Source organism: Mastomys coucha, unplaced genomic scaffold, assembly GCF_008632895.1.
Source record: "Mastomys coucha isolate ucsf_1 unplaced genomic scaffold, UCSF_Mcou_1 pScaffold3, whole genome shotgun sequence".
NCBI classification, from domain to species: Eukaryota; Metazoa; Chordata; class Mammalia; order Rodentia; family Muridae; genus Mastomys; species Mastomys coucha.
The window spans coordinates 5,218,663-5,232,571 of NW_022196909.1; the positions used below are offsets into that span (position 1 = coordinate 5,218,663).

Genomic DNA, 13,909 nt, shown 5'->3' on the forward strand with positions numbered 1-13,909 from the left:
TTTTCCAGCGTCAGCTGGACCCTTAAGTGTAAATAACTTCAATAAAACATTTTATCAGTCATACAAGAAAAAAAAAGAAAAGAAAAGAAAAGAAAGAAAGCTGCCCGGGAAGCTCTCTCGAGCAGAGCATAGGTGGGTCAGATGGAACCCATGATTTGACTTCGGGTCAGAGTTTGTTTCAAGGCTCCCAGACACTCCTCCCTCAGAACCCCTCTCCAAGCCAAGGCTGGTCCTTAGCAAACCTGAAAATAGCAAAACAACGGACATGTTTGGTTGGTGAACTATAGGAGCTGGGAGAAGAAGAGAGAGAGGATCCCAGGGCTACGAAGCAAGGACTTCTACCAGAAAATAAAATCAAGAGTGTGACGAAGGGAGGAGATGAGGTCACATGACCCGGCATCCCCTTTCCACCTTTCCTGGGTCTTAGCACATCTGGCAGTGCCAGTGACTCTTGAACCACCCTGGTTGTCTCCTCTGACATTGTTTTCCTCCTCACTTCCTGATGGCCCCTCTCCATAGCCTTCTCCTTCCACCATATCAGTGTGCTTCAGACAGATCTGTGGTGATCTTGCTTTTGCAGCCACAATGACCAGTGACTTCTGAGCCTTATTGCTCATCGTGATGGAGAGGAGAGTGGTCCCCAAACAGCTACCGCACTGTCCAGCTGTGGTCATGTATTTCAGGATCCTGGGCTCAGCCCTGTTCCTGTGGGCGTCTAGCATCTCAGCCTTCCTTTGTTACGGATTTCTTGGGGTCCTCCGCATTCGATGGCGTGTGAAGTTCTGCTTGCCCTGCATTACCCTCTCTCCTCCATCTTTCCCGAGACGAGACAGCATTTCTACACCTACTGTCCCTGCTGTGCTCTGTCCTCTGTCCTGGATAATTACCCCTGCTTTGCATTTCTCATCTATAATGTGTTTTAGAAGCTGCAACTAGATTAGCATTCCTGCACTACAGCTCAGATGCATCATTTATCTGCTCAGTATTCTGCAGCCTCCTCCCTGCGCCTTTCAAATGAACTTTAGAGCCCCCAGCCGAGTCCCCCATTCAGACTCACAGTTGTCTTGCATTCTGTCCGTGTATCCCTCCCCTGGGATCTGTATCTCCCAATACTACCAGATTTTCAAGATGTCCCACCTTTCTGAAGTCTTCCCTACTCTAACCTGAAGGAATTTTTTTCCCCTTCATCTAGATTCTCATAAACTATAACATGTGACTCATTGGTTTTTTACCTTAAATTATACTTCCTGAATATTTTACTCAGCCAAAATTGCAAAACTCTTCATGAGAAGGATAGAATTCTTTATACCATGCCTCCCACCCCTCCGCACGGAGTGCTTAGCACAGTGTTTTGTATATATTAAGCAATAAACAAATATTTCCTTAATTAACAATTTTGAAGGGGGCTGGGGATGTAGCCCAGTTGGTAGGGAGTTCTCCTAGGATGCACAAAGGCCTGAGCTGAGCTTAATCTCCATTCCATGTAAAATGGGCACTGTAGCACATGCACATGGGATCCCAGCTCCTGGCAGGTGGGAGAAAGAAGGTTATCTTCAGCTACATAGTGAAATTGAGGCTAGCCTGGGCTACATATGACCCTGTGTTTAAAAAAAGTACGTAAGGATCAGCAAAAGGTGGAGGTACTCACCACCAGCCTGTGAGTCTGAGTTTACGCCCCAGAACTGACAGGGGGAGGGAGAGAGCTGAGTCTGAGTTCACACTCCAGAACTGACACGGGGAGGGAGAGAGCTGAGTTCACACTCCAGAACTGACAGGGGGAGGGAGAGAGCTGAGTCTGAGTTCACACTCCAGAACTGACAGGGGGAGGGAGAGAGCTGAGCCTGAGTTCATGCTCCAGAACTGACAGGGGGAGGGAGAGAGCTGAGTCTGAGTTCACGCCCCAGAACTGACACAGGGAGAGAGAGAGCTGAGTTCACGCCCCAAAACTGACACGGGGAGAGAGCTGAGTCTGAGTTCACACCCCAGAACTGACACGGGCAGGGAGAGAGCTGAGTCTGAGTTCACACTTCAGAACTGACACGGGGAGGGAGAGAGCGGAGTTCACACTCCAGAATTGACACAGGGAGGGAGAGAGCTGAGTCTGAGTTCACACCCCAGAACTGACATGGGGAAGGAGAGAGCTGAGTCTGAGTTCACACTCCAGAATTGACACAGGGAGGGAGAGAGCTGAGTCTGAGTTCACGCCCCAGAACTGACACGGGGAGGGAGAGAGCTGAGTCGTCAGTCTTTGAGTTGTCTTCTGGCTTTACATGTGCACCACCCCCAGGAAATGGCAAAAACCCTTTTATATCTTTAAGCAAATGGATAGGGATGAGGACTTGGATCAATGCATATTTGCTGTCAAAGCCTGAGAGCCTGAGATTGGGTCCCCAGCACCCAGGTAAAAAATGGGTATGATGGCACATCGATGACCATGATGTGCTTCTGGGAAGCACAGGGGGCAGATCCTGACAGTTTGCTGCCCAGAAGCAGAGCCAAAATGGTGAGCCTGGTTCCGTATGAGCCTCCACTTATGAAAAAAATAAGGCAGGTTCCGGAAGGTGACCTCTAGTTTCCACACATGCATGTATAGGTGAGCATATCTGCACATATATGCATAATCACCCCCTACACACATACAAGGAAACAGAAAAATAAATAAAATTATAAAGAAAACCCCTTAAGACTTGGTGCTGATTTTGGAAAAGTTTTTAAAAAGGGAACAGTGAAAAATACTTAGATTTCTGGGTTAGATGAACGGATGAAAAGTCAAATTTTGGTAAGGATAGTATTCCTGACAGCAGAAGATGGTTTGAGTTTTAGGGGACAGTTAAGACATTTACATGAACGTGACCACAGGAAGTGGAACATTTAAGACTGGAAGACATGGATGTAAAAGATAACATCTGAAATTGCACACAGACCCCACCAGGAGAGAAATGTCTGGTTTTTTTACCTTTCCATCACTAACCAAATGTGGGACCATGAAAGGCAGCTTGGTTCCCAGCTGAGCTAAGGATTAAAACCATGGAGACCATGAAGGGACGGCAGGCGCTTCACCTGTTCCTGGGCACCAGGTCCCTGTCACTAGCTGCAGGACCCCATAGATTTATAGCCATCAGTTACAGGCCCCCAAACCCCTCCACAGGTAGAGGACACGACCTGTGGTCACATAGGCTCAAGACAGATCTCCATTTTAATGAGGTACCTAAAGGCCTGAAGGGCTTAGCCAATAAACTCTCCTTCCCAGACATTCCTCCCTACAAAAGGTATTTAACCTCAGGCCCACCCTGAGAAGTAGGGTATGGTTTCACTCATCCACTTTCCACCATGACAATAAATGCCTTAAAACCATGGACTGTCTCTTTTCATCGGGATCTGCCATGAAGAGCCATGGAGAAGGCCTTCGCCTACAAAGCCACCATCTAATCTCCCATAGAAGGCCTCTCTGTGCTCCCAGCCACAGCTACAACCAAGCCCAAGCCAAGCCAACCGCAGTCAAGTCAAGGACTCTCCCAGCAGGACCAGCCAGGGCTCCCCTTTTTCCCCCCTGGCCCTGGAACAGATCCAGCAGGGGGGTAGGGGTGGGGGACTCCATTCTCAGCTCTTCCATGGGGCCTGGGTATCCAAGAGCCTGAGAAGCAGAAGGCCCCGGCCTCCTTGCAGGTCCAGGAATCCCCCAGCCAGCTTTGGCTGTCCAAGCCTCAGATTGCACTTCACCACCCCCGAGCAGTGTCACCCACTAAGCGACAATGTGGGGTAAGCATGGCCGACTCCCTTGAAGCCTGCCTCCTAGCAGCCATGCCCTATAGTAGAGCAGACTTGGGACCCCCTTGACTCTACAACCAAACACCAGGACAACTGACTTGGGGGAAAAGATTTGTCTCTGCTCATTGTTTCAGAGGTTTCAAGCCCTGCCATTTTGGGCCCGCAGCAAAGTGATACATCATGGCAGGGCCCCTCACACAAGCTGGCAGCCAGGAAGCTAAGAGGAGATTCTCTTTAAGGGCACATCCCAGTGACCTAATTTCTTTCCACTGTTCCATCACTTCCCATTAATGTTATGGGCTGGGGATTAAACCCTCAATAAACAGAATTTTATGGAACATTCAAGATCCAAACAAGAGAAGTGTGGATCTGTGCCTGAAAAATTGAGAGAATAGAAAATAAAGAAGCTACAACCGAAGAGAAAGAGGCAGGAAGGAGCCGCTATGATAAGTGCAGCTTGACAGCCAAAAGTCACTCACTGAGCATCTACAGTGTGCCCAGCACTGCTGGGGATGCTTGAGTCTAGTGCTGAACAAGTCTTCCCCAAAGAGTTACATTTCAGTGAAGGACAGCAGAGGCCCCAGATAAGCATGCACCGGGCACTTAGAAAGGGAAGATGAGGCAGGGCTGGTGTAGATGAAGGTGCAAAGGCGACCTTACACAACTTAGCTAGCAAAGCCTCATTTTGAACAGACTTCCAGATGGATCAGGGATGAACAGCATCTTTCTTCTGGGGCTTTCTCCTGGTTGGGAAGGATACATGGTGAAAACATAGGATGAGCAGGGAGAGACACCTCAAGAGGAGACTTGAGGAGGGAGATGCCTGAGACAGTCCCTGGCATGAAGCAGATGGCCAGGAGCCAGGCAGAGCTTCCAGAGAAGCAGAGCCAGAGGCAAGGCCACGAGGACTTGGCCTCAGGGCACACACCGTCTAGATCTGTGCCTCCATTTATCTCCAGAAGAGGCTGGTCCTTCTTGAGGACCCGACTTATCAAGGATACCATCCCACCAGCCCCACGACCGTTGGCCTCTCTGTGGTCTTCAATCGGCAGTCGGCTTTATCAGTTCTGATTGTTAGTCCGCCCTCCTCCCCAGTTCCTCTCCTGCCTTTGCCTTATATGGCCAAATACTAAGGATGGACACAGATCATTTCCCAAGAGAACCTTCTTCCTATTCAGGCTCCTTCCTGAAAACTTGTGGTGGCTTAGCATCGGCTTGATGGTGAGCCTATCCCTGTTGTGTCTTTGAATACTCAGTACTGATTTCATGACAAACAATATACAAGTAGTGCCTCCACTGCCCATCATCCACTGAATGGACTGTCAGAGACAAAGCTTGCCATTAGAGTGGCGAAGATATGCATTAGCAATTGATAGACAATAGAGAGGTAAAAGACTACAGTCTGGGCTGATTTCAGCCTCAGTCTGCAGAGATTAGGAACTTTAAAGGGAGAATGGATGGGTATCATTGGGAAGGACAAAAGGGACAAAGCAAACAAGAGATTTTCATAATCATCTATAATGAAAGCCACTATAAAATTATTTAAAACTATAAAATTATGTTTTAACACTTTGTGTGTATATGTGTGTTCTGGTATGTACACACATGTGTGGGAGCCAAACTTGGACATATTGGGGGTCCTTTTCAATTGCTTACCACCTTAGTTTTGGAGACAGGGTCTCTCATTGAACATAGGTATCCCCCGTCTCAGTTCTCACAATGTCATCCTTCCAGTCTTCCTGTCCCCAGTGCTGGGATTATAGGTGCACACTGCCAGCCCTGCTTAGGAGCTTATGTGTGTGCTAGGGATTGGACATCAGTCCATATGCATTTTAAAATAGTTCTTCTAAGAGGAGGCTGGTCGACTCAATATTTATTATCGCTTGGCTCCTTCTTCCCACAAAGATGGAGATTCAGGGGTCCTGTCTTCAGGTACTGACTGAGGCAAGCAGTAAATTCTTTTGATAGCTTTGAATTTTCTAACGTCAGCTTGTTTGGGAAGCCTGGGGCCATTCAGGGACTGCAGCTTTTGAACTTGTGAAACTGTGTTAGTGTTTGTTCAAGTCTTTGTAGGTCAAGGTTGAGGGCTTGTCAAGAAGAGAGCACTTGGAGGAGCCAGCCTGGAGTTGAGCCAAGAAGCGAATCCTCCTCAGAGCAACAGTCCCTGCCGACTGCCAAGTTGGAAGGAGCAAAGTATCCACGTACTGTCTGGTTTATTTCTGACAGGTAAATTTTCATTGCGCTGTGAGCCTGTGTGAGCAGTGGTGGTATGGGCGGGTTGTCCCTGAGAGTAATGGCTTTGAGCAAATGCTTAAGCCTTGTTCAAATTATGAGGGAAGTCCAGGTGACAGAGAGTTTGTCACACACAGCTTAAAGCTACAGCAAGGCACACAGCACCCCCATTCTGAAACTGTTTCAAGCCCCAGCCGAGTTAGCACAGCATACACATATCAAGACTGTGCTGGCTTTAAATGTTTCTAAACTTATTCGATTATCTATGCTCTCACGCCCAGACCTCAGACTCCTGTTCCCATCACAGACCTGTGAGGTCCCAGGTCAGGAGCTGTGACTTCAGCCTTTCTCCAGTAGAATTCTCCTGGCTCTCTCTGCACCCATTTTTCCTTGGGAATGGGCACCATCGACAGAGCTAATTCTGCCTGGACATCACCCAGGAGAGCAGATCCTGGAATCCTAGGTGCGGGTGAGGCTGAGGCGAGAGCCAGAGAACAGGAAGGAACCTACACCAACCAACTGCTGCTATGTGAAAGAGGAAGGGTCACGAAGAGGGTTTTTGTTTTCAAAGGCAACACAACAGCCTCATATGGGGAAAGGGCTGGCAGCCCAAGGAAGAAGCCATAATGAGCTAGGGTGAATAGGCATTCAGGCCTTCTCCATAGCTCCCTGGGATGGTCCTGATCTTCTATCTTCCGGTGTGGAGGTGATTCATATCCACCCATGCGCACACACACACACACACACACACACGCACACACGCACGCACGCACGCACGCACGCACGCACGCACGCACGCACGCACGCGCACATGACCATGCACAATCACACTAAGAGAAGTAGATGACTATGAGAATTCTCAGGGTTAAATCTTTGACCCAAGCAGGAGAGCCTTTAAAAATCAAAGCCAGTGATAGGTTTGAAGGAAGGGGTGGGGGGGCAGGCAATGTGTCGAATTTCACCTCCAGGAGCGAGTGGTGCAAATGAGGCAGACTCTTCAAACTTGGATCCGGGACTTCTCTACCAGGGAAAACAATGGGAAAGTGCCTCCTTTGTTCCTTTGGAATTTAATCAGGATTCCCCTTTCGTTGTGTAGTCTTTGCCGCATGCAGATTCTAAGATACCCACCAGAGGTCGCTGTTCGTTACAATCAAACCCGGCTCCCCTGTTGGGCGGGGAAACCCGAGCCGCTTGGTTTTCACTGCAAAACAACCTGCAGGTTTCAGTGAAGGGAAATCAGCTCCGTCACTCCCCAGGGTAGGTACGTGCATTACTGCAAGGGCATTGCTTTTCATTACAGAAGTCAAAAGAAGATACAGCAAATCATCAAAGAATGTTCTTCAAGCCCTGCACAATTTGACTCTTCAACCGCTTCTAATGCCTCTCCCTCCCCCACTGCCCAATTGTATCATTTCGTCCCAGGCGACCATCAAACAATCAGGCTTGCGTAGAAGCCAAGCTGAAATACAGACTGTATGTTTGTTGATAGCCACTACTACCCCACCCACAGGGTTTATTTCTTTCTCTGCTGGGGCTATGCCCAGAATATAAAATAGCTAAGCAACACGAGGAGACAGCAGAACCGAAGCCCCTCAGTACCTGCAGCTTCTCTCAATGGTAAGAGCTCTGAAGACGAGGAACGAGGTTGTACTCAAAGCTGTTATCAAAGTAGCAGGGCGCTGCCCAGCTGCCTCCTGTTCTATAAGCGTGGGCCATGTGGGCAGCACAAATTGGTCATAGGTTTGGAAGAGACAAAAACAAAACAACAAAACACCCACAAAGTTGGGTGGACGGAGAAGAGGTTGGGCCAGAGAAGGGTTGGGCAAGTGAGGTAAATAAAATCAAAACACATAAAAAAGAACTAATGAATATTTAAAAAAATGAAGTTATCTATCTTTATAAAATTACGTAAGAATTAAGTAAGTGCATACTTTGCCTAGTACTGTAGTAGACACTTTATAATTTTTTAATTTTATTTCTACTCAAGTTGGCCTGGACAGGGGAGAGACTGCTGCCACCCCTCAAAACAGGAACGGACCTGCACATCACACACAAGAAAGGCGGGAGGATGAAAAGCCCACGCGTGCAGCTTCTAGAAGTGCTTGGTCTGAGCCCAGAACTCTTTGGACCACACTCCATCTTTCTCTCCACTTAAGACTGCAGTGCTGTGTTAATGTCCTCTCGGAATACAAGTGGGATGGCTTCCAAACCACTTGGACGCCTGTGTTGGCGTCACAAGCTTGTGTCAATGGCCTGCGAAAGTCAGTTCTGAAGGCTAGAGGTGGCTGCGGCGAACAAGGGGGCCTTGCTGCTTCTAGACCAGTGGCTCTCATCCTCCCTAATGCTGGGACCCTTTAATTCTCATGCTGCGGTAACCCCAACTGAAAGATTATTTTTGTTGCTATTTCACAACTATAATTTTGCTACTTTTATGCATTGTAATATAAATATTTGTGTTTTCTGATGGTCTTCGGTGACCCCGGTGAAGGTGTTGTTTGACCCCCGGGTTGAGAACCATCACTTAGACTATCCTGAGACAAACAAGTCCCAGGCTTTCTTTAATGTGGTGTTCTCTAGCTTTCAAGGCTCACGATCTCCTGTCTGCACCCTTCTGAGGTCCTGTGTGTATGTGAGAGAAACCAATTCAAGCAGAAACCTATGACTCCAGGCCTTGCCTCACAGGGAGACATCTCTTGGCACCGGCACAAAGCCCCTCAAGTGCAGGCAGCGTCCCTGATGCCAGACAGCACTCTCACCGAATGGAGCTTACCTTTCTGCAGCTCGGCTTACTCTGTGCCTGCCAAGACCCTACTCCTATGCTGCCTCCCAGCCCCCATGCTAGCAGGTGTCACAGAAATAAGTGGATAAATGAGCCACAGGGATATGTAAGCCGAAGGTTTTTACAGCTGCTCAGATATCGACCACCTGGCCTAACAGGCTGGTGAGTCAATGGGGCCTTCTCTCATAGATCCTGGAGCTGAGGGTCCTGTTCAGTGTCTTAAGATGTCTTTTGTTGAGCAACAAAACCCATTCCTGTCAACTTCGTAGAACCTTGGAATTACATCTGAATCTAAGATTTCACTCATATGACTTCTTCTCACCGCCTTACACAATTCAGAGTCACCTCGTCTAACTAAGCCTATGTGGTCCCTCTCCATAGAGCCTGCTGACTGATGATTCAAGTCGAGTTTCCTGTTTGGTTTCCTGATATTTGAACTCACCTCTTGTGTAGCATCCGGCCTAAGCTGATTGCCAGTGGTTCTCTATTGAAGCCACCTCAAGCAGAAGACAGCTTCGCATCCTCTGATGCTCTGATGGCTTCTCCTCCTTAGGCTCCTCCCTGTGTCTTATGAGACTAGGGTGGGCTTCTGAAGCCTTTGTTGACAGCATAATCAATGACCAGAACTAACTGGCTCCAGCTGGTTACCACCATTGCCACTGCAACAGGAAAGGGTGACAAACACCCCACGCAGAGGCAGGGTGGTGCACATGCTAATCTCCCAACTTTGTCCCTCACTAGTACCTTGGGAAGAACAGGCCAGAACCAGGTCTCATGGCCTCCCATGACTGAAGCAGAACAGATGAGTTTCTGCATTTTAACCAGCAGTTCTTGGGAAGAAAGTCCGCTATGAACCACACATGCAAACCCACAATAGCACTAAAAATATTGCCATCCGGGGTAGCTGCTGTGTCCCAATCTAGCTCCATGGTGGTGGGTAAGAGGTTGTGCTTCCCAGGTCTCTCGGCCTCGAATGATGCAGCCAGGCTGAGGTCAGGATCTGGCCCAGGCCTCTCCATTCTTAGCATCTTGTAACTTTCAGCTGGCTCTACATGGGTGAATCCCTGGTGCACTCTTCAGTTCTTCACCAGGGCAGATTTCTCTTCGACCTCATCTGTGATCACAGGTAATACTGATGATGCTCTTGCAAGCATAATGTAAAGACCGAATTCGTGTATAAAATTGTTCTGTGGCCCCTTGTAGCTGTTCTGCAAAGGGCAGGTATAACCTACGAGGGCTTTTATATGTGCATCTATTAGCTCAGGCAGCCAGCACTCTCCTGTAGCCGTAGGTATGAGTGAAGGTCCAGGAACATGTCCCTACAGGGGTATTGGCAACAGCAAAACCTGTGTCACCAGACGAGGAAAAAGGGGACAAATTTAATGTGTGCATCTATCCAGATGTAAATAAATTATGGGTTATGCTTATCTGTATATTTACATTTTTAACCATGGATGAGTTTATTGGTTTATCAAAAGTGATTATCTACCTTTTATCACCTGTTCGTATTCTTCTTTATTAGTAGTTCAGTAAGTACTCTTATTTTGCTTATGTTTTGTTTTGGTTTTGGACAAGGTGTTCAGGAGCTCTGTTTTTAGCCCAGGCTAGCCTGGAACTCTAGGTAGACCAAGAGTTTTTCGAGACAGGGTTTTTCTGTATAGCCCTGGCTGTCCTGAAACTCACTCTGTAGACCAGGCTGGCCTCGAACTCAGAAATCTGCCTGCCTCTGCCTCCCAAGTGCTGGGATCAAAGGCGTGCGCCACCACCGCCCGGCAGCTTTGAACTTTCAGTGTTCTTCCTCCTGCCTCTGCCTCCTGCCTGTGGAATCACAGGCATGCAGTGCTGGGCCTGCGGAGAACTGTTTTCACAGAAATATTTTCCACTCTGTATCTGTTAAACAAATGTGTATTGATTGTGGTGAGGTGATGAAGGCATTGACAGCCACCTTCAGATGGGGGCAGGGAGTCCTGATGGTATCGGGGCAGCTCTCCATCTAAGTCCCTCTGCTGTTCCGCCCACACTCATGCCACCGGAATGAGTCCATCTCCCTACTGATCTTCAGTGGGAACAGCTCTCTCCTGCCTGCTTTCTCTTTTCTCCATCTGATGGACGGCAGAGAATCAAGAATTTCCAGTTCTCACGGGGTCTACTACCCATCACTGGGGCACGGGGGAGTGTGGGGGGGTCACTCTCTAGACCTAAAGCCTGACCTGTCTGCCTGCAGGGCAGGTTTCTCAGCAGTTAAAACTGAGCATGAAGAAGTCCCCCTCTACCTGACTAATACAGATGTAGAGGCTCACAGCCATCCATTGAACTGAGCACAGGGTCTCCAATGAAGGAGTTAAAGAAAGGATCCAAGGAGCTGAAGGGTTTGCAGCTCCTTTGGACGAACAACAATATGATCTAACTAGCACCCTCAGAGCTTCCAGGGACTAAACCACCCACCAAGGACTATACATGGTGGGACTGATTGTTCTGGCACCATGTGTATAGTAGAGGATTGCAAAGTCGATCATCAATGGGAGGAGAGGCCCTTGGCCCTGTGAAGGTTCTGTGCCCCAGTATAGAGGAATGCCAGGGCCAATAAGTGGGAGAGGGTGGGGTGGTAAGCATGGAGAGGGGAGAGCCAACAGGGGTTTGTTCTTGTTGGTTTTGTTTGTTTGTTTGTTTGTTTGTTTGTTTTTTGGAGGGGAAACTGGGAAAGGAGAAATCATATGACATATAAATAAAGAAAATATCTAATGACAAAAAAAAAAAGTCCCCCCATCCCCATGCAGAGGGGGCTGGCCACCTTAAAGAGAAAGCTCAGACCACTGATGTCTTTCTGTTTTGTTCTTAATATTTCTTGCCCTAGATACTTTTTACTATGAAATACTTATTTTTTTAGGTATGAAGGTCAACGCTGGCTAGATGTTCTCATCACACAGATTAAGTTCTCCAGAGAACTCAGCCACTCTTAGTCCAAGCGTGGCAGGTCTGTGGAGTAGGGAGGGACCTGTAGGCAGGACTGTCTATAGTCATCGTCACGTGCGAGCCCGCTGCCTGCACACACACATGTGGAGTAGGGAGGGACCTGTAGGCAGGATTGTCTATAGTCATCGTCACGTGCGAGCCCGCTGCCTGCACACACACACTGGGTGTCATGCTGCTTCTTCTGGCTAGAGAGCCCTGTATGACACTCTGTCAGACCCGATTGCTTCTGAAACGTGCCAAACTCTGCAGAACTCCCTCTCCTTCCCTCAACACCTCCATACCTCTCAGAGCCCCGCACCCCTACAAATGCAGATTTCCCCTGTCCCTAGAAACTATTCAGACACTGAGCCACCAACCGGACAGCATACACCAGCTGATTTGAGGCCACCAACACATACACAACAGAGGACTGCCAGGTCTGTACCCAGTGAGAGAAGACACACCTAACCCTTGAGAGACTTGAGGCCCCAGGGAGTGGGGAGGTCTGGCGGGATGGGAGTTGGGGAGTGGGGACATCCTCTTGGAGAAAGGGGAGGAGGTAGGGGATGAGGAACTGTCAGAGGGCAGTCCGGGAGGGGAATCATGACTGGAGTGTAAAAAAAGATTAAAGAATCAAAACTTAAAACGTTAAAAAAAGAAAAACAAAGAAGCTGCCTCACTCACAGAATGTCTAGTGTGACTGAGCAGCCTTGGGGATCTCTCTGGGAAAGCAAAAGCTGAAGTAGTCTGTGCAGGTTTTCACTCTGCCAAGACTCCAAATCCTCCTGTTTCCCTTTTCTGCCGTCCCCATCCCAAATTAGATATCAGTCTGTGACCTACTGACCTACCTACCACAGGAGGATCCTGGAGGCCTGAGAGTCTCGGTGTATGAGCAAGACAGCAGCCTCTTTCTTCTGGTTCTTTTCCATCCCAACTGCGCAGGTTTTCTGCTGCACCTGAACCTACTTCATAACTGCCTCCCTCTAGCTGCTCAGTCGTCTGGAGTGAAGACACTTGATTCTTAAGGTCATGGAATCTCTGATGCCACTCCTCTCAGCAAAAGCATGTGTGAGCATGCTTGAAGCTTACAGAGATAAGCAACTGGGACCTAAGCATGAGAGTTCACTCATGAGGTCATCACTACTGCCTACGCAATGTTGCTCATGTCTGGAGTGCCCCAGGGTGGCCACGGTTGACCTCTAGCTTCTGTTGCTGTCTATCCTCAAGGTCGTTTCTGTGAGACTCTGGGTCCCTGCTATCCTTCGGTTACATTGAGTCACTTGGTTATGTTCTGCTGAGTTCTACTCTTTCTCAGAATCACTGAAGGTTGAACCGGTCCCCCACCAATGTTAACAATCTCTTGTTTTAGCCAAAGAACGAGACCAGTGGGGTTACCTGGATGCCTCTCAGTAGCCAGTGGAGCCCACTTTGTCACTAGAGTAAGATTTTTATTGCATTATTTATAGAAGTATTAGTTTTCCTTCCCTTTAGAGGTTGGCACACGTCCTCTGAGCTAAGAGATTCAGTGGGACTCTGGCTGCACAAAATATCCCACCAACAGCCTGCTAACAGCTGAGAGCCTAGTTTTTCTTTTCTTTTTTTTTTTAAGATTATTTTATTTATTTGAGTATGAGTACACTGTAGCTGTACAGATGGCCATGAGCTATCATGTATGTGGCTGCTGGGAATTGAACTCAGGACCTCTGCCGCTCTGGCGTAATTCATTCACTGTAGCTGTCTTCAGATGCACCAGAAGAGGGTGTCAGATCTCATTACGGGTGGTTGTGAGCCATCATGTGGTTGCTGGGATTCGAACTCAGCACCTTCAGGAGAGCAATCAGTGCTCTTACCCACTGAGCTATCTCACCAGCCCTAGAGCCTAGTTTTTCATGGCAGTAAACAAGGACTTGATAGCACGGAAGATATGGGTCATGAGAAAAAAAAACAGTTATGGAGACTTGATAAATAGTCTTTCAATTCGGAAGCATGCTCAAAACTGATTATGGATAATAACATCGTCGTTTAGGATTGCTGGATAAAACAAAGCATGGCTTTAAGTCAAGGGTTTCCAAGACTCTTAAGACCTAAACTGTTGTCTGATACTATTTCTTTGTTGTTGTTGTTGTTGTTATTGTTTGGGTTTTTGTTGTTGTTGTTGTTGTTTCGAGACAGGATTTC

General features: G+C 48.1%; 1 long non-coding RNA gene across 2 annotated transcripts in view; it reads right to left on the reverse strand.

Moving 5' to 3' along the window:
* LOC116075270 overlaps positions 1–9,630 on the reverse strand; it is a 51,146-nt gene extending 41,516 nt beyond the window's left edge. The window contains exon 1 of one of the 2 annotated variants that reach the window (XR_004112495.1): positions 9,222–9,423. This is a non-coding gene — a long non-coding RNA (uncharacterized LOC116075270). Of the gene's footprint in view, positions 1–9,221 lie in introns of both variants that reach the window. The other variant, XR_004112496.1, reaches the window with a different exon arrangement.
* Positions 9,631–13,909: the final 4,279 nt, after the last annotated feature.